Source organism: Ambystoma mexicanum, chromosome 6p, assembly GCF_040938575.1.
Source record: "Ambystoma mexicanum isolate Mex_15411 chromosome 6p, UKY_AmexF1_1, whole genome shotgun sequence".
In the NCBI taxonomy this organism is placed as follows: Eukaryota; Metazoa; Chordata; class Amphibia; order Caudata; family Ambystomatidae; genus Ambystoma; species Ambystoma mexicanum.
In genome coordinates, this window is record NC_090935.1 from 882,803,769 (window position 1) to 882,828,139 (window position 24,371).

General features: G+C 43.9%; 1 protein-coding gene across 1 annotated transcript in view; it reads right to left on the minus strand.

The window, feature by feature from the left end:
• Positions 1-24,113, minus strand: part of STARD4 (StAR related lipid transfer domain containing 4) — a 128,872-nt gene extending 104,759 nt beyond the window's left edge. The window contains exon 1 of the mRNA XM_069625489.1: positions 23,908-24,113. The gene's annotated coding sequence lies outside the window, so the exon portion shown is untranslated. The remainder of the gene's footprint in view (positions 1-23,907) is intronic.
• Between the last annotated feature and the right edge of the window lie 258 nt (positions 24,114-24,371).

The following is a 24,371-nucleotide window of genomic DNA, read 5'->3' on the forward strand; positions in this document are numbered from 1 at the left end:
CATCCGCATCCTCTCTGTTCAGTTGCTATACCTGGAAACCGTACCTGCAGTTCGCATTGAGTGTCCTTCTCTGACATCCAAATTGGTGCCAGATCAGAGCCATAGCGTCCTTACTTTAGGGGTGAGGCTCTTTACCTTCCCACAGTACACACACGCCTATGGACAGGCCTTGGCACACAGTCAGCCCCAAGATCATTCGTGTACAGTATAATGTAAGGAGATGCTTAACTGTCTCCATGATGGGTGTTAGCTCACACTCTGTGGCTTACCAGTACAGCTTCCCCACAATGTCCCTATAGCATGGCTACCTGAAGCTCATTGCTTTCTTTCAATTCTGTAACAATATGTTTGCTCATTAGGCAGCAAAGGAGCCCAGACTAAAAATGTTAAATCCAAGGCCTACAATCTAGTAGAATAAACCATTTCTCCAGAGTCACGCATGACACAGCGCACCCCACCCAGTAGCCATCACTGAACGTTCACCTCCATTTCAGATCCACGATTAAACTGCATGGCGAGTATGCAAATGAGCACAAATGCAAGCCTTTTGAGCCAGAAATGTGCCTCTGTCTTCCAGGGAGGTGCGATTGTATGCCGAGCTATTTCTAGCCAAGACAGACGGCGCTCAAGGATGCAGACAGCTGCATCCATGTTTCACTCATATTGGGCATCCTCTGTGCAGTAGAGTAAACAATCTATGCATTGCATGCAGTTCCTGACACAGAACATTGTATGGGCAGCTTGCCAATTGCAACATATTCACTGTAGGCATGCGTCTGTAGCATCTGCGGCCTCCAACTGCTCATGCGCAACAATGTCAATTAGTTTGCCAACTCAAGGCTTACTATCAGCAAAAACAGCTAGGCCAAACGAGTGGCTGTCGGCCATATCTGATCCGCAGCTGCTAATGGCCCCGTTATGGAGCGGTGGTGAAGAAACGGCGACAAGGCACAGTGCAAAGTGCACTGTGATAACATGCCTTGGATAAAAGTGACAAGTCGTGCACCGCGGTGCTGTGCACCATCTTTAATCTTGATGATTTCACACTGCCCCATTACCACATTCTTCACGTATTTGGAGTCTAAATCGGATATCTTTTTTTTTTTCCTTTGGGCTAAACCAAGAAAACATTCTGAGTGAAGCAAATTCAAAAGGGATGGTGCTGGGCCTCATTAGGAGTTTGGTGGTAGCCTTGCCAGTAAAACTGGCAAGCTGCCGCCAAACTCCCGAAATTATCCTGCACCCACGAATGGGCAATAGCTGGGGTATTCCGGCCCCGCCAGACCCGGTAATTGCCCGTTTGCAGGTACCGGAACTGGTAGATCCCCATTCCCATTTGAGCCCCATGGGGCTCAATGGGAATGGGGATGCTTGCAGCACCGGCACGGTTCATTACCGTGCCGGTGCTACAGGCTTGCTGTGCTCGCGGGTGACTTTCAATCCGCCACGTCAGACCTGGTGGAATTAAAGGCACCCGCGGGCACAATTTGGAGTCTGCCGGTCCGGATACAACGGTACCGGCAAGCTTACCGGTACCATTGTATCCGGACCGACAGGCTTGTAATGAGGCCCATTGAAATGCAGAAAAAGCGTCCACTTTCTAAAACCCTTAAAACCTTCCACTGACCACAATGTAAGGTCCAACACAAATGAGCCATTTTGCAAGGATGTGTGTGACAAATAACCATATCGAATTCAGCTCAGATAATAAGAGTTATTAATGTATAGGCAAGTAGGCATCATGGAAACATTACATTGCAGAGTCACAGGAGGAAAGGAGTAAGGCCACTCCCCTCTCAGTCATTTTCATTACTCCTGGTCCTACTCTTCCTCACCACTGTACTTCATTTTGAGGTACTAACGTCCAGGGCTAGAAACATTTAAAATGTACTTGTGTTGCGCAGCCTCTGGTGGTATAGCCCTCCCCCCCGCCACCCCCAGTCTCCCACAAATTCTCAGTTACAGAGGGAGCATGCACCTCTCTGATGAGGTAGGCTGCATGTACTGTGAAGTGGAAGAGAAGTACTCCAAACAATGAAAAACACCAGTAAGTAATAAGAGCATTACTTCCATGACCCTCTTACTCATCCCAGTACTTACTTTTGGGGCATACCAAAGCTTCTGATGGAAGGGGCATATGACGCGCCACAATCACTGCCAAGCGTGCCGTAGAATAGCGAAACTTTATCCATTCTAGACAATCCACTACTACCATCAGCGAGACCTCGAGCAAAGCAATCTAAAGCCATACAGCAGAAGACTGAATACCAATCTTCAGTCAGAAAACAACACAAAAATGTTCACTGGCCCGATGATGATATTGCCTTGTTTAGTACCGTGGAAGAAGGCGATAGCCAATCAGGATGATCGGAAAGCGGGCTGTATTGTCTGTTACAAGCCCACGTTCCGAGCAGCTTGGGTGCTACTAGCCAGAGACCTCTTCCCTTCCCCGCTCCTCCTTCCCTTCCTTGCCCCCCTCCACCTCTTAGAACCCGTGCAGCTTCCTACACAGGTGCTAAAAGAGATTATTTAAATAAATAAATGAATAAACTTACCTTGATGCACACCCTTGCGCCGTGGTTCCCCAAGTCTGTTTTCCATGCTGATGATATCATATTCATCAAGCTTGGAAACAGACTTCAGAACTACGGCGCGGCACCGCAAGGTACGTTTCTTTTTTTTTATTCACACCATTAGCACCCGCACAGGGAACTATATGGGTGCTAATGTCGATAGAATCCTCAGCGGCGGCCCGACCCTGTCGGTAATGGCACCGCCGTCCAAGGGACCACTTCCTTGGGTCATATTGCCCCATTAGCACCCTGGAAGAGGGAGTTAGCCAATCAGGATGCTTGGAACACAGGCTGTATTGTCTGGTACAAGCCTGCATTCCGAACACCCTGGGTTCTGCTAGCCAGTGCCCCCTTACCTTCCCCACCCATCCTTCCCTTTCCTATCCCTGTCACCTCCTAGCACCTGTGTAGTCTCCAGCGCACCAACGCGGGTGCTAAAAGTGTGTAATTTAAAAATAAAACCGACTTCGGTAACCCATGGCGAGGTACACACCATTAGCACCCACGTAGGGAACTACATGGGTACTAATGGTGATATAACCCTCGACGGTGGGTCGACGCTGTCTGTAAATGCATCGCCGCTCGCGTTAGGGGACCCTTGCATAGGTTGGGCACTTAACTTGGGTGGCGGGCTGTTACCGACAGGGTCGGCCTGCTGCCTCGGATCATATCACCCCATTAGCACCCTTGAAGGGGGTGCTGTCCAATCAGGATGCTCGAAATGGGGCCTGTATTGTATGGTGCAAGCCTGCGATCCGAGCAGCCTGAGTGCTGCTAGCCAGCACCCTCTTCCCTTGCCCACGTTAAGAGACTATCTCTTTGCTGAAGCCCTTAACCTGGGTGGCAGGCCATTACCGACAGGGTCAGCCCGCCGCCTCGGAGCATATCCCCTCAATATTTCCCTGAAGCATCCTAACCATGAGCTTATTAGGATGCTACCCTCCTCTCTCCCCTGCCTGGGACCATCCCTGAATCTTTGCGGGACCAGAGAATTCAGTCAGGCCTCTCATTCCGCCCCCACCATCACATAGGACCTAAGGCAGGCATTCCAATAATCTGGTAGTTGCTAATTTCCCCACATTTGAGAGAACTGTCATAGCCCTACCCTCCCTGAAGAAAACCAGAGTCTTCGATTGGGGATGATGGGACTAGGAAGAAGGTTGGTAAGCCAAAGAATAGAGCTGGGCATATATATATATATATATATATATACACACAAACTATATGCAAGCAGGCAAGAGAAATGATTATTATTATTAGTATGGTCATTATTGTATATATTGAGTGCGGACCTAGCTTCGAGATGCAACTGAGCGCTTTACAGAGGAATACAACAATGCAGAAACACAACGGAGCACTTTACTGAGGTGTACAACAGTACAGATGCATAACAGAACGCTTTTCAGAGGCACCAAGAGAACAGAAATACAGCAGGGTGTAGGCTACACAGGGGCGCGGAGGAGGGGTACAGCTGTGCAGGGTGCCGGGCAGGAGTGGGGCAGACGCCGTCTAGCGAGTCAGGTGGTGCGGGGCCATATGATGGCCTAACAGGTATGCTGCTCCCAGAGAGGCGTGAAGGTAGAGGGTAGTGTCAGTCATGGCATGTGCACAACCGAGGGCCGGTATGTTTTAGGCAGATCTCAACTGCCCATTTTTGTTTATGCATGGGATGCAGTCAGTCGCTTGTTGGACGACTGTATTTAGAAAATAATCAGGCAGTTGGTTACCTTTCCAGCCATTTCAGGTCCAAGCCTCGACGGAAGCTACCCTATGAACACTCTAGGCCTATTACAAATCAGTTGTGATACAACAAAAACAAACCAGAACTTTTCATGTCGGTTTAAACCATTATTGCCCAACCAAGTCTCTTGAAACTGTAATAATCGGGCAGCAGTTGTCTGAGTTCCTACCACAAACATTAATCAATAATCATTATGTTTGAAATCTGCCACTAATGCTTTAAACATTCTTGAATGCCCATGATTTCCTTCTGCGTGATTCTTTCAAGGTAGGTGCAAATATGCCCATTGATGACACATGTGTCGTTTACCTAAAGCTATTTTCTAGCTAAACAGAATCGCCAGTTTCTACAGCTGACATACGGAGTGCCTCCAGGAGGTTTCCTTGGGACAGGCCCTCACTTAAAAAGAAAACAAATAAAACCATTTGTTCTTGACTTATTCTGACATTGGGCCTCAACAGGGGTTGGGCAGAGCAGCAAAACGGCGGTAACGCTATTACCGCTGCATTACCGCTCCGCCCAATCCTGAGTTTGGGCGCAAAGCAGGAGATTTACCTCCAGCTCTGAGAGACTCCATTTTGTCCACGTTTTCCGACGATCCCGTGCAGTGCAGGAGTCCCCCGACGTCCTCCCTCTTGTCCCCACGACTGAGGCTCAGGAACAGTGAGATCTGCAGGAACTGCCAGGACCCAATGTCTTCAGCTGCATCTTTTGCTTCATGTTAAGGGACAGTACCAGCTCGATTGAGAGAACGCATCTCTCGTGGTGAAAGTTTGTGGAATTTTCCCAACTTGCAGGCCTAATTAGCTTGTGACCCAACATATGATTCTTTTTCGTGCAAGCTACTTCTGAGAACTTTTGCAAAGACTTTACCATGTACTGCAAGAACTGCTCTTTCCTATCCAAGACACTAGTCCATTGACTTTGGCCTAGGCCTATTGAACTGAATCGAGTCCTCTGCTGAACTGAAACTATTTGCACTGCCTTAGAAAATATTTGAGATCTATTCTGCTAGCTTGTGCCTTTTACTCCCATTCAAAGTAACTGAAATGCCATTTTGCTCCAATTTCAGGGGAGCCTAATTTACTCAGAAACTTATTGGTTCAGTACTGAAGTTTGTTTGTGTATAATATTAAGTTACCTCCTTCTAGTGAATGTTTTCTAAATTATTGTGTAATAAATTAATAAGTGTTTTACCAAGAAACCTTGAGTGTAAGTGTGTACTTGAACCACTGTGATTGTAAGACCTCTGTGTAAATTCATTTACTGCTCACATTCCCTCTTGAGATAAGCCAGGCTGCTCAGCTCGCTACCAAAAACTGTGTAGTACAGACTTATACCAAAGGTTGGTTTTGCTTACACCTGTAGTCCTAATTGTATGTGGTGGTCCCAGAGGGTACTGCATGCAATTCTGCCTAACAGAGTGTGTATCCTTTTATCCCTTGGCTCCCACCGCAGTCAGGATCCAGGAGAGTGCGCATCCTTTTATCCTTTGGCTCACACTGCAATCAGGATCCAGGGGAGTGTGCATCCTTTTATCCTTTAGCTCACACCACAATCAGGATCCAGGGGAGTGTGCATCCTTTTATCCTTTAGCTCACACCACAATCAGGATCCAGGGGAGTGTGCATCCTTTTATCCTTTAGCTCACACCACAATCAGGATCCAGGGGAGTGTGCATCCTTTTATCCTTTAGCTCACACCACAATCAGGATCCAGGGGAGTATGCATCCTTTTATCCTTTAGCTCACACCACAATCAGGATCCAGGGGAGTGTGCATCCTTTTTTACTTTCCCATATCATGTTGCCAAAATACACCACCATAACTGGAACAATGTGGACCCCTGTTAGCAGCCTCATCATAGAGGCCACTCAACGAATAAACAGCCATGAAGTATGTACTTCCCTCTGACGTGCTGGGGCAAGTTGGAGGCACCCACTGGGCTTCAGGGTGAGGATAGTTTTATAGATATTTACTGGTTTCCTCTATTATATATCCCTGCTTCCTGTGAACCGTCCTGCATCCTATACACCCCCTCTTATTCCAGCCCCGTATGTAGCACTTGTTGATCTATGTACAATATCTGTAATGAAAATGCTTTCCACAACAAGACTCTTGTACCCAACAATATAACTAACTCAGAGCAACACAGGTTTCAATCCTGGTCCCGCGCTTAGAGACTGGTCCCCGGTATTTCGCGCATTACAAAAGATGAATTAATTAATTAACTGTTAGATCCTCACAATTCAGTGCACAATCCACTTCTCTCCCATCTGTGGCACCACATCCATCTAGCTCAGAGTGTGCTATCTACAGAAATACTCTCACCCCATTCCCCCGGAAGCTGAATGCACAAAGTGCGCTACTGTGCTGAAGTTGGCAAGTCATAGTGTGAGCTTGTGTCATATGTATAATGCACATTTGTACTTGTGCAGTGAGAAATTAATGGGCCCCACGTAATGTATCTACCTGGAGGAGGACATGGGCTGGGCGGTGAGATCAGGTCAGAGGGCAAAGGACTGAGCTGTGAGGCACACACAGGCTGCGGATGTCCACACACAAACACTTCTGGGTATGGGCTCTATGATTTAAATCTATCTATCCACCAGTGTGAACATTGCATGTGACTGACTGAAACCCGAGTCACTCACGCGAGTTTCAGAGCCCTGTTTGGCCCAGGGAAAATGTATGAGTGACAAACACATGGCACAGGATCTGCGAACTTTAAGCAGCCAAAGCAAGCTGCAGCCATGCGTATTCCCCTTCCCATTCATTACACCGGTGTTCTGCTGGGAATGCAGTTTCAAGGTAAACTGTGTGCAGATTTATTTGAAGCTGTTACTTTTGCAGTTTCCACGGCAGGGCTGTGAGCTTCACCTGTCTCCGTGTCTGATCTCCTGGAAATGAATAGCGTTCAATGCTGCAGGGGACATTTCAGGTGAAAAAACGGAAATGCCCTAAGGCTGGTGGCCGCCCCGATCCCGCTCTATGCAGCACAGCAATGCTTTTCCCCAGACCGGACCTAGCTCAGACAGGTCGGTCTTCATGGTTGTTGCGGCCAGAACACCGCAAATGTGCCCTGCCTCAAACAAACAAGCATTGGCTGTGCCAATTGTTCTGGCGTTTACTGCTGTTCTTTGCATTTTGCTTTTATAGGCACCAGAGTGCCAGGAGGAGGGTGCAAAGTTTAAAGGAGGATGTAAAAAGGTGTGTAGAAAGAGGGGAGGTTGGATGGGTGGGAGGGAGGGACTAGAGAGAGGGGAGGTAGGGTTGGCGGGTGGGAGTAGAGAGAGGGGAGGTAGGGTGGGCGGTGGTAGTAGAGAGAGGGTAGGTTGGGTGGGTGGGAGTAGAGAGAGAGGGGTAGTTTGGTTGGAGAAGAGAGAAGAGAGAGAGGGTGTAGGTTGGGTTGGAGGGAGTAGAGAGAGAGGGGTTAGTGTGGGTCAGTGGATTGTAGAGAGAGAGGGAATTGGGTTGGGGTAGGGGTAGAGAGAGTGGGGGCAGGTTGGATGGGATAGAGAGAGAGGGAGAGTGTGGTAGGGAGAGTGGAGGTAGGGTGGGTGAGTGGGGGAAGGGCTAGACTGGGGGCAGCGTGGGTGGAGGTAGAGAGAATGGCGGTAGGGTGGGTGGGGGTAGAGAGAGTGGGGGTAGGGTGGGAGGTTTGGGGTATAGAGAGTTAGTGGGGGTAGGGCGGGTGGTCCGGGGGTAGAGAGAGTGTGGGAGTAGCGTGGGTGGGGGTAAAGGGAGTGGGGGTATAGAGAAAGTGGGGGTAGGGTAGAGCGGGGGTAGGGTGGGTGCTGGGTAGACAGGAACGTAGCCCAAACATTGCCCCCAGTAACTCTACAAATATGGAAATACCCCAGCCATTCCTCTAGCCACCCTACAAATGACATGACCATCACCTCCAAGCAGCCCTTGCTCACCCACAAACTAACCAGGACACAATAAAACAAATACAGTTTCATCGAAGCTTCTCCCCAAAATGATTGACTGCAACAGCCCGTTCCAGGGTTCCGCCCACAGCTGCCATGTTTCTTTGATGTCGACCAATCTGTCTGCCTTTCTACTAACCAGGGGGCAATGGGGGCGGCGAGCCACTTTAAGACATTAAATACATTTTTTTTTAAACTCAAAAAGGGGGAACAAATCTATCGTTTACAGCAGTCTAGTTGCACACTTTTGGCAGAAAGCAATCTCAACATACTGTGCACTTCGTGGTCCCTGCTCACCCTCGCCCTGCTGGCACCCCCAGACTCAGTATAAAATGCCTCTGTGCTAGCTCATTAACATATCGTGCACGGGTGTGCCCCCCTGTGGTGTGGCGCAATAGCGTGTGTAATTAAGAGAAGCAAAGAGGGGGCGGATCACCATGTGACCCAAGGATACATTTCACGGACTCGGGCTGCATGACCCTGAGATTTACGAACCATGGGTGAGTGCAGAAAAGCACCGCATATAGCGGACTGTTCGTAGCGTGGAGTAACAATTGTTAGCAGTGAAAAATAGGCAGTGTTGTTAAGTAGTTTAGGCACAAGCTGAAGTGCATACGTGGTCTAAAGAGGAGGGAGACATCCCGTGAACCTACGCTGTTCTGACATTGGAGACGTAAACGAATACCCTGGCATTAATAATAATATAGAGTTTAATGCTATATTACACAGCCTATCAAAGCCATGGCGCTTTCAATTAAATAACGCTTCGTGAAGTACATCACTGCACTTAGGTGTTAACATGTCGCCACTTAGCGCGTGTTTCTGGCAAAGGAAAGCCAGCTTTATTCCTAGCACTTTTTTGCATCCTAACCATACCCCCCCCCCCGCCTCCTCTTCCACGTTTATTTATTTACACAAGGCAATTCACCCTCTCCAGTAATCGTGTGCAGCTCCACGGCTTCCTTCAAGCACTAGATGGAGTACACTCGTACTGTCGATTCTGGACTTTGGGAAGGGGCTTCGGTCCATGAAGCGAACAATGGAAGGTGGGTGCGGCGGGAGAACTAAAATATGGGTAGAGCGGAGCAACTCAGGCGCAGTCACCAACAGCGGGTGGAGCAATCAGCTCGCCCAGTCACCCCCATCCCTGTGACATGCTCACTGTCTCGCTGCCCAGCTACCAATTGAAGTGCCGGTGTTATTGTATCATTTGGTATATCGGAAAGATATGGGACACCAAATACTACATAACCCCCAACTGGCCCCTGCCGCAAACCTCTGCCCATGGCAAGTTGTGGGCTTGTGGCGTCCCCTTTCCCATGACTGTTCACTCGAAATGTCTCTGAACGTCCTTGCAAAAAGGCCTGCCTCCTCCTGCCACCTTTGCGCATTGTCGCTGCCGCCACAGTCCTGATGGCCCTGCAAACAAAAAAAGCAGCCACAAGTCCATACCGTCCCTTCTCCATCTCACAAAGTGACCCGTATGCGCTCCAGAGTTGAACAGACACGTGACATGTGACAGTACTCCCGATTGGGAGAAAATACATTAAACAAGCCACTATTGGATTACATCCATAGTACAACAGAAATGAACACTTAGTGCACCGGTCATTGTATGCCACAGCATTTCCAGTTGTCATGCCAACCGAAGACTGCTTCTTGCAGCCCCTTTCTTCTTAGCAATGTTTGGCGAAATTTGGTGGATTACGCCACCAAGCCCCAAAACCAAAAAGGGACACAGGAATCACCATAGCAGCTTACTTCACATCCTCCTTTCTTTGTTCCTGATGTGTTTGTAACCAGCACCTATATGCCTCCCGGGTTAAGTGCGCTTTATAAATGTAAAAATAAATTCATCTTTGTGTACCTCTTCCCCCCATCCCAAGAACAACTTCTAGCTTAACAGGATGTGAAAGCAATCAAAACAAGTACAGAAACTCTCCTGAAGTCTCCTGACTCCCTTTATCCATGCTGGATACAGAATTTCGGAATAATAAATAAACGGCACTTCAAAGGCAACATTAGCAGTCAGTCCATGATAAAGCAACCTTTGCTCTAGCATTTGTACAAGAACACAATTTAACAATAGCAGCCAGGAGAAAGGCACAGTATAGAGTCAGGGACACAGATCTGTGAATGTATGAAGAGGGTACAGCCCCACTTTCCCCACATAGATACAGAACTCAGATTCACAGCCTCACAGAATGACCAGTTGCTCAAGCATGGTTCAAGGGGACAGATGGGAAACAGGATAGTTACACATACCAAAGGTCGAAACTATGTATTGCCTGCTCCTCAACGCTGGCCCCGGAGGTGGTACACGGGGGAACCTCCAAAGCCTTATTCTCATTCTTAGGTGTGTATATTTTTCCACCTGGAAGGCCCAGAGACACTGACGTATTTGCGGCAGTTTGAGATCAGAGATGTTGGAAGCACAGAGCTTGCCACTTGCGTTACTGTGGGCACAAGCCTGCCCGAACAACCTGATAACACTAATATGTATGTGAGGTTAATGAAAGACAACTGCGCGAGCATCGCAAGTCAGCCCCATGTAGACACGGGGGGGGGCTCTGTGGCACCATCTTGAGATTGGGCAGCGATGGAGGACAGGCTGTCAGACTCCAAAATGGCATACCACCCTTATGCCTGCTGCTTTTCAGGTTTTACAAGCATCGACTCTATATGGAACATGCAGTATCCAGTGATATTAACAAAAACCATAACACCGAATCACAACAAAATGTATTCAATATTTTTTTTAAAGGCACTATCCAAAACTTTCCCCAAATATTCTAGGACGGGTGTTGGATTATATAATTGCTTCATTCCTAAAATATAAGGGGGAGGGTGTTTAATGTTTTCCGATGTGATTCGATGTTATGTTTTTCTGTAATATCACATAGATCGGGAACAAACAGGTTCCAGAAATAAATCCCAACTGGGACATCGATTACCGAACAAGTAGACCAAGCAACAATGAATCTGACAAGATTTTTCCTTGTAAAGGAAGAGTCTTATAACTTACCATAAGGAACTATTGGATTCCACAAACTTCCAACACATTTGACCCTGAAGTTAGCTGATTAGAAACATTGTTTGCTCCTAAAATGCTATGGTTCATGATTTTATTTTTCAACATATTTATGTCAAGAGATGCTTGATAAAACCAATGTAATTAAAACAGACATTGACTGTTGTAGACTCAGAAAGTCTTGTTCATTTAAATCGTGTTTAAACATGTATAGGCCCTGCAGAGTGAAACATGTGAAGGTCAGGGGTGAGTTATATCCCAAAACATTATATCCAAAAAATATAATTGCACAATGTCATTTTTATTATAGATATTAAAAGGAGCAGTAGGGCAGTGTAAGGAGCGCTTTTTCCCCTACTGTTGAATAGCACAGCTTTTGTACCCAGCATTTGGGACCCAGGCCCTTACTAATCAGCAAATATTGTTCGCACAAGCGGAGCCGGGGCAGGGGCAAGCTGTTTCCTGCTGTTCCCTTGTAGTTACTGGAGGCATCCCATGCAGGAGCACAGATGCTGGAACACCTTGGAACTTGATGCCAAATGGTGGCAAGGAGGAGAGGAGATGAAAGAAGAGTAACCCCTACAAATGCGGAACCTAGATCGAACTTTTTTGTCTCCATGTTCTTGGATTTAGTTGATAGCTTTGATACACTGCTATTCAAGCAAAGTGAACACAACACTTTGTGAGCAGTTATTATTATTAAGCTAATTGGACTCCTTTAAACTGTGGTATTGCTATGCATGTTGCACTATGCACTTTAAACTCACTTGCAGTTGCACCTTATATGTAGCACTTTAAACTCACCTGCACTTTATATTGGTAAGCAGGATAAGATATGGTTAGTGGACTTGGACCCAACTTTGAACCGTGAAATGTGTCAGAGAGACGTGACTTCAATTGTTATTGGAAATATAAAATTGGGAGACTGTGGAAGGCTGCAAACTTTGTGCTAGCCACTGGCCTTTGGCTAGTAGCTATTGACTCTTGGCAAGTAAGGAATGGTTTGCTGAGTGTATGTATAGAATTGAGGTGGCTAGTAACTTTGTTACGGCTGGCTAGTAGCATGCAACTTGACTTTTTGCACTCTGACTGTGGGCATAGTGCCTTTGAGTCCCCCTTCTTGAAACGAGATATTCAAAAAACCTGAGACTTTAAACGGGCTATTATTTATAAGAACTTTGCCTTTCTGTCTTTTTAGCTCTTTTTCTTGAGGAGAGACGACGAGCTCTGTGTCTTTGAACCCAATTGAATGTAAGAGATTGCTGTAATGCAACATGCTATATGTGACATACTACATATTATATGATTTAGAACTACAAGCTAATAAGTGCACAAGAACTTAACATTCCAATACCATAAGGCTCTAAGATTTCATTCGTTAATGTTAGGCTGGAGAATATCACTTGTTTGTATTATGTTACATGGTATTGTATTATATTCTACTGTTCATATTGTGTTACTTTGTATCGAAATGTACTGCACTAATTAAATGTATTTTTAAGAAAAAAAATTGAAAAGAGAAAGGTCATTAACCATATGAACACTCTTGAAGAGTAAAAGCCAAGTAAGATCAATATTGCTAAGGAAATGAACAGGTGAAGGCACCCTCAATAGAATTCTAAGAGAAATATCAGGCACGATCATAAAGGACATTCATTTTCTAGACTGCCAAGATGGAGGCCTTCTAGGGAAAGAGCTGACTCATTGGTTGTCTGATTTTATGGATAACTCATTAGGAGAAGTATCTGAGATAGGGCACAGAGAACTAAATAGGATACCTGAAACATTTGTCTGCCTTACTAGAATTAAAAGCCACTACCGAAGGGCTTTTGGATATTCACAATGGTGGACAGCTCCGGTATGTGGTCGGGCGTCATTTCAATCTTAAGATTGGAAATGGTCCTACGTCTCCTTTTTTCGATGAAACTGAGGACATGATAAATAATACTCCAGCACTAGACATGCTTGACCCATCAATATGTGCTAATGCCTTAACTATACCCTTGACCTATAGAATGGGGTCTTCCTACCATCAATGGCGAGCACCCCAATGACAGCCCAAGACAATTCACTTTTATAGGACAGCAAGACAAATCCACAATAGATTATTTTTGAATCCCTGCAATTGATGGATTTGTAGCCTCGATTTTAACTTAGTGCCTGAATTGATTGGCTATCATCACGCACTAGCATTAACATTGAATTGAAAGACTCAAGGTTGTACAACACAGAAACTGGAACCCCTAGAATCGTACAAATGTGGTATTATCATCCTCTGGGAAAAGAATAAGATGGGATTCCATCCTTAGCAAAGGCCTTCACAATCAAATTATTGGTTAACATTTCTATTTGATTGAAACAATTATTTACCCAGCAGCAACCCGAGAGTTAGATTTAGAATGTTATATTGAGCTTTTGCCTATAATCAATTTTTTACAAGAATGGTGGCCTTTGTAAAACCACACTCAGGGCCAGCTGGTTCAATGACAGCTGTATAATTGCAAAATCGACCCTTTTGGCCTTGTTAAAATCAGCAATCAGTGAAAGAACAGAAGTTGTGAAAACCCGGGCATGTCATGCAGGTGGGGAAGGCAGTATCTGGGAGGAAATTAGCACTGGAAGAGAAACCTGAAGTATTTAGCAAAAGGTGTTGCTCAATTTAACTCAAGGTAAGTCAAGTCAAAATCAAATTAGCACTAATGTGATGGACTCCGATTGGTTGAGTCATTTTTCAACTTTCTACGACATACGAACACAGTAGTGACACTGATTTACTGGGATTATGCTGGCAAACTATTAGCTATAGATGTACAGAAATCTTAATAGCCTTTTGAAAACAGGCGTTGAGGGGAAAAGTCCAAGACCAGATGGTATTCCAGTAGATTTGTACAGATCTTTAGCTGATTTCTCTGCACCTTTTTTGGCTAATATCTTCAGTCATATAATTGAACAGTGCATGTTCCCTTTATCCTGGCAACAGGCTATCATCTACTGTATTTTTAAGAAGAGGCAAACAGATTCTCGGGCAGCATACAGAGCCATCTCTTTCCTTGACTCTCAATTTAAAACCTTTAGTTGGCTGATGATGTAAATATTTGACCAGAGATTCAGCTGCGATTTGGGGAAGGTGTAACGATCAGGCCTTAAATCTATATTTGAGTATCAAATTCTGAAAATAGGAAAAAGGAAAAAAATATATCTGGCATTCATGGACCTGAGCACAACTTTCAATAAAGCTAATAGAAGGGAGCTGCAGGTGTGCTTAAAGAATATGAATGGCCAGGAGGATTTGATATAACTATCGATCTGTTTACGCGGGGACAATGTAGCATGTGTACGATCGGGCTTTGATAGCTATTGTACTCTGGGGTTTTCTGTTGATACTGGAGTCAGGCAAATCAGGATTTTAGCCCATTTATTTTTTCACTTATCCTAAAGGCCTAGCAGATTGTTTAAATCTTTGTAAGGAATGTGTACCCCATTTTGGTTGCAATTCAGGGATACATCTTTTGTTCGTTAAGGTGCAAGTTTTGGTTGCAAGTTTATTTCCATTTTGGCCTATGTGGATGGCACAGTTCTGTTGCCCAGTACCACATGATCATTGCAGCGGCTCATTGATACCTACCAAGGCATACAATAAGCAGTGTCGCAGAGCAATTTGCTATGACATTCTGTAGGTTTGCTAATTAAACTGACACATGAGTAGCAAAGCTAGTTATTTAAATCACCCTGTTCGGTGAAAGCACAGCTCGGCCTGCATTCCTCTCTTGCCGCTCCATCCTCTTTTCCATGTTTACTGCATGTTCAAATGGGCTAAGAGAGAGAGAGTGCACCAGTAATAATCTCCATCACTTCTAAAAGTGCAAAAAACCTGTGTGGCTGTGTAAAAGGTGCTTAGTTTTTCAAATAATTGCAAACCAGAAGTAATTGGGATGACACTTTTATTAAGCTAACTATATCCTGTTTAGCAAAGACCAATGGGTTTTTTAATTATTTTTTGTAAAGGCAGTGCTGCCATTAAATTCCTAAACAAATTAAGTTACATAATGCATAGAGTATTGCTACTGTAAAACACTGCATTGTTTCCATGTTTTTCAGTGTAGTTTAGGTTAGAGTATCTAAATCTCACAGTGACTATATTTAATTTCACTGGGTAAGGTGCTTCATATTGACCAGTGAATACTTTTGAAAATGTGCTTGATTTCATGGCCAAATGCTTTTGATGGCAAACCTAGTTTTGTGACCTGCTGGTTACATACATCTGTGCAATGGGTGCTCAACCCATGAGCTGAAACCAAACTCGTCATCCTATCTTTTCACCCTGTTGCTTTATTCCAGCTACCCTGAAAGTGAAATGGCTGCAAACTTCAATACTGTACCGAGTTGGCCCAGTGCTCTGCCTACTATGCCTATTCCTACTATGCCATCCACTCTGCTTAGTCTCTTACTTTCTTTCCTTTTACTTAATGAACACACAAAGCTAACTAGTTGTGTACTCAAAGTAGTGCTCAGTGGTTGCATCCAGTCTATACATGTAGAGATCTGCTGCCAGACCATAAACTGTAGTTAGCCGGCAGAGATTGCTTTGCTCTACGATTATGACTGCATTATATATCAGCACCTGCGGAAGAGAGCTTGCCAATCTGGAATACGGAAACACATGCAGTATCTGCAAGTAGCTGTCCGCATTTCATATCAACCAGCTGCACCTCTACCCAGCCTTAACCCTGTCCATGGTGACCGTGCCCACTGTAATACCACACCTGAACGCCTCCCTGCCTACTCACTGCGCACCTCCCGGCCAACCTTCAGGTCCTGGAAGTAGTTATTTCCAATTGCTGTCATGTGTTTAGTACCCTTTTAAGGAAAGCAAGAATTGTGCAAAGCCTGGTTTCTTTAAAAAGAAAAAAGTAACAGCACCCCTGATGGAGGCTCTGAGTGCTAATAGTGATCAAGGCATAAAATAAGCAGTGTCGCATAGCAATTTGCTTTGCAATTCTGTAGGTTGTCTAATTAAATTGACACTTGTGTAGCACAGCTAGCTATTTAAATAGGTAGCTATTTAAATGACGTTGTTCATTGAAAGCACAGCTCATCCAGCATTCCTATATTTCCCTCCGTGCTCCTTCCACCCTCTTATCTGTTCACTGTGAATGCAAAGAGGATAATGGGAGATGAAATTAAATTAAATTATATAACAGAGATAATTTCTGCTGCACTATTATTATTTTTTTAAAACACAGTTCTGCAATTCCTTTCCTAAAAAATGTAAGTTGCTAAATAAGACATAATTACAGTATTGTGACACTGCATTGTCTAAATGTTTTTCAGTAAAATTTAAGTAATTGTATCTGAATCTCACATGAATCTACATTTCATTTTGTTAGAGAAAGTGCATCATATTGATAAGTGAACACTTTTGTAAATGTACATGATCACATGGCCAAATGTTTTTGATGGCAAACCTATTTCTGTGACCTGCTGATTGCATGATCTGTACAACTGGTGCTCATCCCATGAGCTGACCTCAAATTCCTTGTCATCCTATCGTTTCACCATGTTGCATTATGCCAGCTCTCTTGAAAGTGAGATGGCCGCAAAACTACAATATTCCACTGAGTTTGCCCAGTTCTATGCCTGCTAAACCATTGACTCTGCTTAGTTGCTTACTTTGTTTCCTCTTACATAATGAATACACAAAGCAAACTAGATATTTACACAAAGTAGTGATCAATAGTTCCATCCAGTTGTACAGCTACAGATCTACTACTCTGAGTAATAATAGCGATAAATATCTCTTTCATGGATGCGTAGGGCTGAAAGGCTGCACTTACAAGACCCAGACTTGAGGACCGTTAGCGGCCCTGCTCTGCCCCTGAAAGTGGTAATTAACGCTATATTGAAAACAGTCGATATCAATGACAGGCAAGGGCCATCTTGTCCACCTGAAGTTGACAATGTCCCTCCCTGCCGCAAAACCATACTACATCTCAGGCTAAGAATTTCCTTTAACATGGTGAACTTTTTGGTTTTATGAACCGTCTGAACTTCTAACATAGCAAATGATGGTTCAGGTGCACAATTTGAAGCACACTTCCCTGTGCAACACTGACTGCACCTAGCCGCACAGCCTTGCACTAAAAAATGTTTTCAGATAGTTTATATCATATCTATTATATCTATTTTTCTTTGTCCGTTTGTATAGCTAACCCTTGCATTTTACAGACAGTCATTGCACTAATCTATTACTTCAGAGGTACAAAGAAATGCTGTATTCTTCCTAATGTTATGTCTTGGGTACAAATAACTTCTGGTGACATTTAAATTATTAGTACAAAATTGCTAATCAAATAAGTTTGTTTGCTAATCAAGAACATTTTTATTGGCAAATTCTGATAATCAATTTCTGAAAACTAATTTATGCCATGGCGATATATACTGCTTCGATGGGAGCGCAGGGCTGGAATGCTGCACTTGGGTCTACCTGGCTTTGGGGCTGCTAGTAGTCCTGCCCACCTCCAAATTTGGTATTGAAAGCTATATTGAAAACCTTTGAGATCAATGACAGGCAAGGGCCATCTTGTACACCTGAATTTGACAATTACCCTGTCTGCCGCAACACCATACTATGTACTAAGTCTCAGGCCATGAATTTCTTTTAACATTGTGAACTTTTTGTTTATGAAACTTCTGAACCTTGCTTTATGCAGCAAATGATGTGTCAAACATACAATAAATGAAGACTTCCCTGTGCAACACCGACTGCACCCAGCTGCACAGAACCTTGCACTTAAAACTGTTTTCAGAGCTTTTTTGGCATATCTATTTATTTGAATCCATTTATCAAAGTTCAATATTGAGAGGAGCTGGGAGCTATTTAGCTACTTTGTGTGGCCAAGAAGAGCCTGGTTAGGTTGACACCAGCTGTTACCATTATGGCATCCCGGGCCAACTGATACTGAACAAGCACACCTAAGTGGATTGTGTTTGTGAACATTTTAAATAAGCATTAGGACACATCAATACAATATTTGAAGCAGAAGGGGTAATAAATAGACAACGTGATAGGTTTGCATCTAATGTGGAAGTTTGGATTGGCAGAACATTATCTACTATATACTGGTTCCCCAGTGGTCGCTCCTGGTCTCTAGTTAATGCTGGATACACAGTAGCTGCTTTTAGCACCTGCTTATCAAACTTAATTTCGATCCCTGTTCATGCAGCTAACCTTTACATTTTACAGACACTCATCTCACAAATGTCTTACTTCAATGGTACACACAAATGCTGTATTGTTGCTCATTTTATGTCTTACATAAAAAATAACTCCTGGTGACATTAAAAACAATGCTAATCAAAAACGTGTGTTTGCTAATCAAAACAATTTTAATTAGCAAACTACACTAATCAATTTTATGAAAACTAATGTATGCCTTGCCTACACTGAATTCATGTGTAGGATTGATTTGAGTGACAATGCAACATATTCAGCAGTGGTTGTGTGTGCTCTCGGACGAAAGACCAAAAATAGTAAATCTGTGACTTTTTGGGTTGATATCTGCGTTGGTTTTTTAAGATTATTTGGGTTTGACTTTTACCTCACTCATGAGTGCCAATAAACTTATAGATAAACAATCATTCAGGATGCTGCAGTCTACAAGCGGCATGTGCCAATTTCTAAAGTTCACAAGGGATACCAAGTTCTGTTGCCATTAATAGTATAAAGGGCTAAGTTAAAAATCTTTGCAATTTATGGAGCCGGGATATGGGGATTTCACAATACCTCTGCAGTGTGTCCTCAGGAAAATAACTTTCTTAGGAACATTTTAGGTCTTACTCCATCTGTGCCTAACTATGTGGTTCCTTTGAAACTTGACATGCCATTTTTTAAGGACGAACTAATGCTTGACACGGTATGACTGTGGTTAAGAGTTTGGTTCAATGAATAAGCCCTTCTATGCAAGTAGTTCCTGAAATATATTTCAAGTGTGGAGGGAAATTCCTCATTAAGATCTTAGTTAGCCCATCAAAAACAATGTTTGACAACAATAATGCTCGATCCTATTTTCATAGTAGAAACATTATTGCGGTGCAATCTGTTAATAGCGTAACAAAAAAAGGTTGGACAATGGATAGGGAAGCAAGACAGCTGATGAAATCTCAAAACAGAATGCATGTAATTTTAACAACCAATCAGATGCCTAGTTACTTACTGTAGACTAAATTTCAATTTGAACGTGCATTAATAACCAGATCATGCTTTAATGTTCTATTGTTAAGAGGACACAATTCAAAGTAGTCATAAGAAAAGTAATTAGATTTTAACAGTTTCATTTGTAATGCACCGAAAGAAGATTTATTGCATTTTTGTTGTCTGGGCTATATAGTACCTCGTAACAACTTCTTAATCCCTCTAATTAGAGAACAATATTTAAGTCAATGCAAGCCAGCATGACATTATTTGTTGATGTCTAATTTGCTTGCAATAGTTCTTAATCCCTCTAATTAGAGAACAATATTTAAGTCAATGCAAGCCAGCATGACATTATTTGTTGATGTCTAATTTGCTTGCAATAGTTCTTAATCCCTCTAATTAGAGAACAATATTTAAGTCAATGCAAGCCAGCATGACATTATTTGTTGATGTCTAATTTGCTTGCAATAGTTCTTAATCCCTCTAATTAGAGAACAATATTGGTCAGTGTTAGGCTTTTTGAGAGGAGTGTTAAAAAACATTAGCACTGTGCTGAAATAGACTAAGGCAAACAGATATCAATCACCCTGACATGAATACAATCCACAGGAAATGGACTGCTATTGTGCACATTGCTTTATCTGTTATAATATTTATAAATGTGGTGCTTGATTTTTAATTGTGTTTTATGTCGTTTGATAGGAGTTTAAATGCTAATGTATAGGGAGGAAACAAATAAGAACAAGTGTATTCATATGGAATTAGTATAATTTTTGCATCTTGACATATTTGCATTTACAAGGAAGTAAATGTAATTTGTATATTTTACTTGTATTTTGTTGACTTTTTAAAACTTTATTGTTGCATAGTTTAATGGAATTTTATTCTGAATAGAATACATAATCTTTATTCTAACCATGTTAAATATTACCAATAAATGCACAATTTTGTTTTTTTTCCATACATATTCGTACCATAATGTAAGTTTATGTGTAGAAGTAGTTAGCGCAGGGTCTACAAATTCATCCATTCTAAAATTCCCTTATTCTTTGCTGCGTGGACATGCTCCGCAAATCAAGCGACCACACATGTGGACATTTCAGTTTGTCACGGTGTCAGTCAATCAGAAAGCCTGCTCTCGGTGAGTGCACTGTTGCTGTGCGTTTCCCACTCATGAGTCCATTTAAGGAATGACAAACAAAATGAGAGGCGTGGGAGTAAGGAGATAGTTGATTAACACAGTGAGAGGAGTTAGAGGTAGAAAAATAGTGTGTAAAGGAGAAATAACTGGAGAGTGGGACGGGAGAAGGTGGATGAGAAACAGCTAAGGAGAAAGAAAAGGGAGAAGGAGGACGAACTCAGATGCAGGGGAGAAAGGGAGTCTGAAAAGTCAAACTTTCAGAGAGAGAAAAGAGGGACAGAGGAGGAGCATATAGAGGAAGGAGAGGAGGCAGAATAGGAACTGTGAGAGAGCCAAAGGGGAGGAAGACCACACCACCACAGAGGGAAAGGAAAGAAGCAAGTGGAGGAACATCTAAGGGAGGATGTTGAGGAGGGGAGAAAAAGGGAGCAAGTACTGGGCGGAAGAAAATAGGTGAGAAGGTGTCAAAGCCTGAACCAGAAAAGAGGTCCTACATGGTGGAGAGGGGCTAGATCATGGTCCAGAGATAGCCTGGCAATAAGGGTCTTGTGGGGATGACATTTTCTTTAGCCCTAGGTTTAGCTAGCGTGCTTTCAAGAACAAACAGTAGGGAACATGTACACAATTTCCTGTTGGCCAACTGTTGGAGCAGCCTCTGGTGGCTAACCCTATTGGATGGCCAAAAGGACCAGCTGGTGTTACCTGGTTGCAGAGTCCAGGAGGACCAACATGCGACCATGATGATCCATGCACCAACCAAGAGAAATACAGAGTCAAGGAGGAAGTATTCCGGAGAGTCCACAATCCAAGAGTGAAAGTGACCGTTTCCCAGAGATGTGACCCTGAACTAAGGGCTAGAGGGAAGGACCCAGGCTCCTAAAGGAAGTGAAAGACCTGCTAGGAAACCAGACTGGTATCCACATGTGTGCTAAACCCATCAGATTGCTTATCAAACTCTGATCTCTTTGTAAATAAGAATGAAGTGCCTAGAGATTAAGTTTTGACTTGTGTGTTGAATCCATCGGCCATTACAATGGTTACTATTAAAAGTGGTAAAAAGATTAAAGCTGCCAGCCAGGCATAACAATTCACTTGCCCACTCTATTCCCTACATGCACGCAGCACGCCTTTTCTTACTCGCCAAGAGTCAATTATCAATCACATTGGCTAGTTCACATTTTGAGTCCTTTTATTATTATAAATGAAGAAAAACGATAACCAATTAAGGCATGATTCAGGCTTTTCTAGAGAGCATACTATGAGAACTAAATAACACATTTGGCTTGACTTGTTGAAATAGTTTTGGAATGGCAATGTTAAAGGGTTTGGCACAATGAGTAGACGTGTTGCCAAGGATCACTTGGCTGCACTGTCTCTAATTTGGCTACAAAATCACCTCTTCCAAGTAATGCATTTTGCTCCTTGTTGGAGGTGGCTGCTTACTTTGTTTGAGATTACCCATATCTGGTTGCCTGGGACATTTTGCCATATTTTATTTGTGTTTTTTCAACGAGAGACAGATTTCCACTCTCTCTCTCTGTTCTCAATTCCCTGTTACCCTTCACCTCTATCTCAACTCCTGTTTTACCAGCCCCTAACCATCTTCCTTACCAAAACCTACTGTACTAAAATGCAGTAAAATGTCCCACTACAAAATGCATTAAATCTGTGGCCTGGTGGCTGGATACTTTTTTCGGCCCTTGTTTGGGGTGACAGGTTCTAGACCAGAACCACACCGATATTATGTTAGTATTCATCAGGATCAGTTTCTAGTGCGGGTAGGATATGGAATATGCAGATGCAGTAGTGACAGTAAAGAAATGACTGCTGCTTTTCCCCCTCTGCCATATTATGAGGTTTGAGTGGTGTTTTTTCCTCCACGTTACCGCCAGAAAATTGATCACTTACCATGGGCGGAAGAAACGCTCAAAATCCCCATGAATGGGAACTAACACTGCAAGCCCAGCACTCGTAGCTAGTGGGTTTGCTGTCGATACGAGTGGTGGTAACAGTAATAATGTATGGTGACGTTCCCTGTGGAAATACCACCATCCCCATAACGAGGCCCATTGTTTTGTGGCACAGTAGTTGCTACCATCAGCAAAGTTTGCATCCTCAAGTGTATCTACCTCAGAGAGATTTGGTACTGTGATCTGGCATGTGACTATAGTACTCTGCAACGAGTGCCGGACACACTGAGCTATCTTCTTAACCATTGTGGCACTCCATTCTAACTGTCAATATGCATTTGAATTTAGGTTCTTGCACATGATCAGTACATTCTCCCCAAAAATGTACAAACGATAATCGAGTTGTGCTGTAGTGAACACATACACTGTACGTAACACAGCCCGATTCATGGATTGTTTTGCACAGTGCAAAGTGACTTGGCACTGCTGAAAAGTGACTTTGCACTGCCAACACAAACCCTGATTCATGAAACTGCAAAGTTTATTTCTGCAGTGCAATGTCAATTTGTAATGAAAAAATGACTTTGTACTGCAAAATACACGTTGCACAGTTCCATGAATCAGGGTTTGTGTCGGCAGTGCAAAGTCACTTTTCAGCAGTGCAAAATCACTTTGCACCGTGCAAAAAAATTCCATGAATCGGGCCCTAAGCATTCAGCGCATTACAGAATGCATTCATCAGATAGAAACGTAGTTGTCAGGCAGTAGAGCAGAACACCACACAAACAATATCGTGTTATTTATGTTTTGTAAAATAATGTTCACTGACTTCTTGCCATCAGGAAGACTACGTGAGGCCCCATCCCACGGTGGAAGCCGTGTTAACGCAGAAATGTAGGGGCAGGGGGTGGCATTGTGCCCCCTCCACTCTGAACTGTGAGAGGTGTTTGCCCCCTACCCTTTGCTCCGTGTGCTCCTGCCCGAGGTCCATCCGTTGCTATAACGGTGATAATAGTGATGACGTTGCATGTGTAACAGCTCAGCACTTTTGTACGGTGATGACAATATTGATAACAGTGGCCTGTTATTTTTACCCCAGAATAGCTTCCCGGTGTTTGTGGTGTTAATTATATATTACAGTGACACCGGCTGGTCCGTTGGCATGATAATGACATAACTGTTATGGTCTTGCGCATTTACACGTTACTACGCTACATGAACACACCACAGATTGGTCGTTAGGGAAGACGCGTGGGGCTGGCGGTTAAGAGTGAAAATAAAGATCATACGTTGTATGTGTGACACAGATTGGGCCGATGAGGTACACCGCCGTGCCCCCTCCCTGTAACACATGGTATAGTGATGTGTTCCGGCTGCCGGTCTCACCTTTTTGGCGCTCCCCCGCGGTTGCTGATAGGTTTGTCTTCTGGCGATGGTGAAGCAACCACCGAGTCCCTGCTCCCTTCTGCTACGCGCTCCGCGTCGCGTCCACCGGACCGGATGAATGGCTCTTCAAGTTCAGGGCAGAACAAGAGCAGCCACACATACCTTTCCAATCCCCTATCATAGGAGCTGTCACTCAAAAGATATCATCGAATGGCAGCAATGTGCAGCGGCCAGAAGGCGGGCGAACTCTTGTATAACTGAGAGAAGGTGAACCTGATTGGGGACTGTACACTCTCTACTCCACTGACGAAAGCGGGGGGCGGTGCCGGAGAGCGAAATGAGCTGAATGAACATGAGGCCATAGTACGTCACTGCTGGGATGCTCGCGGCGTTCATCAGAGGGTGTATATGCAGTCACCTGGAGGACAGCTGATGAGCTATAAGGCAGCCACACAGAAGCCAGA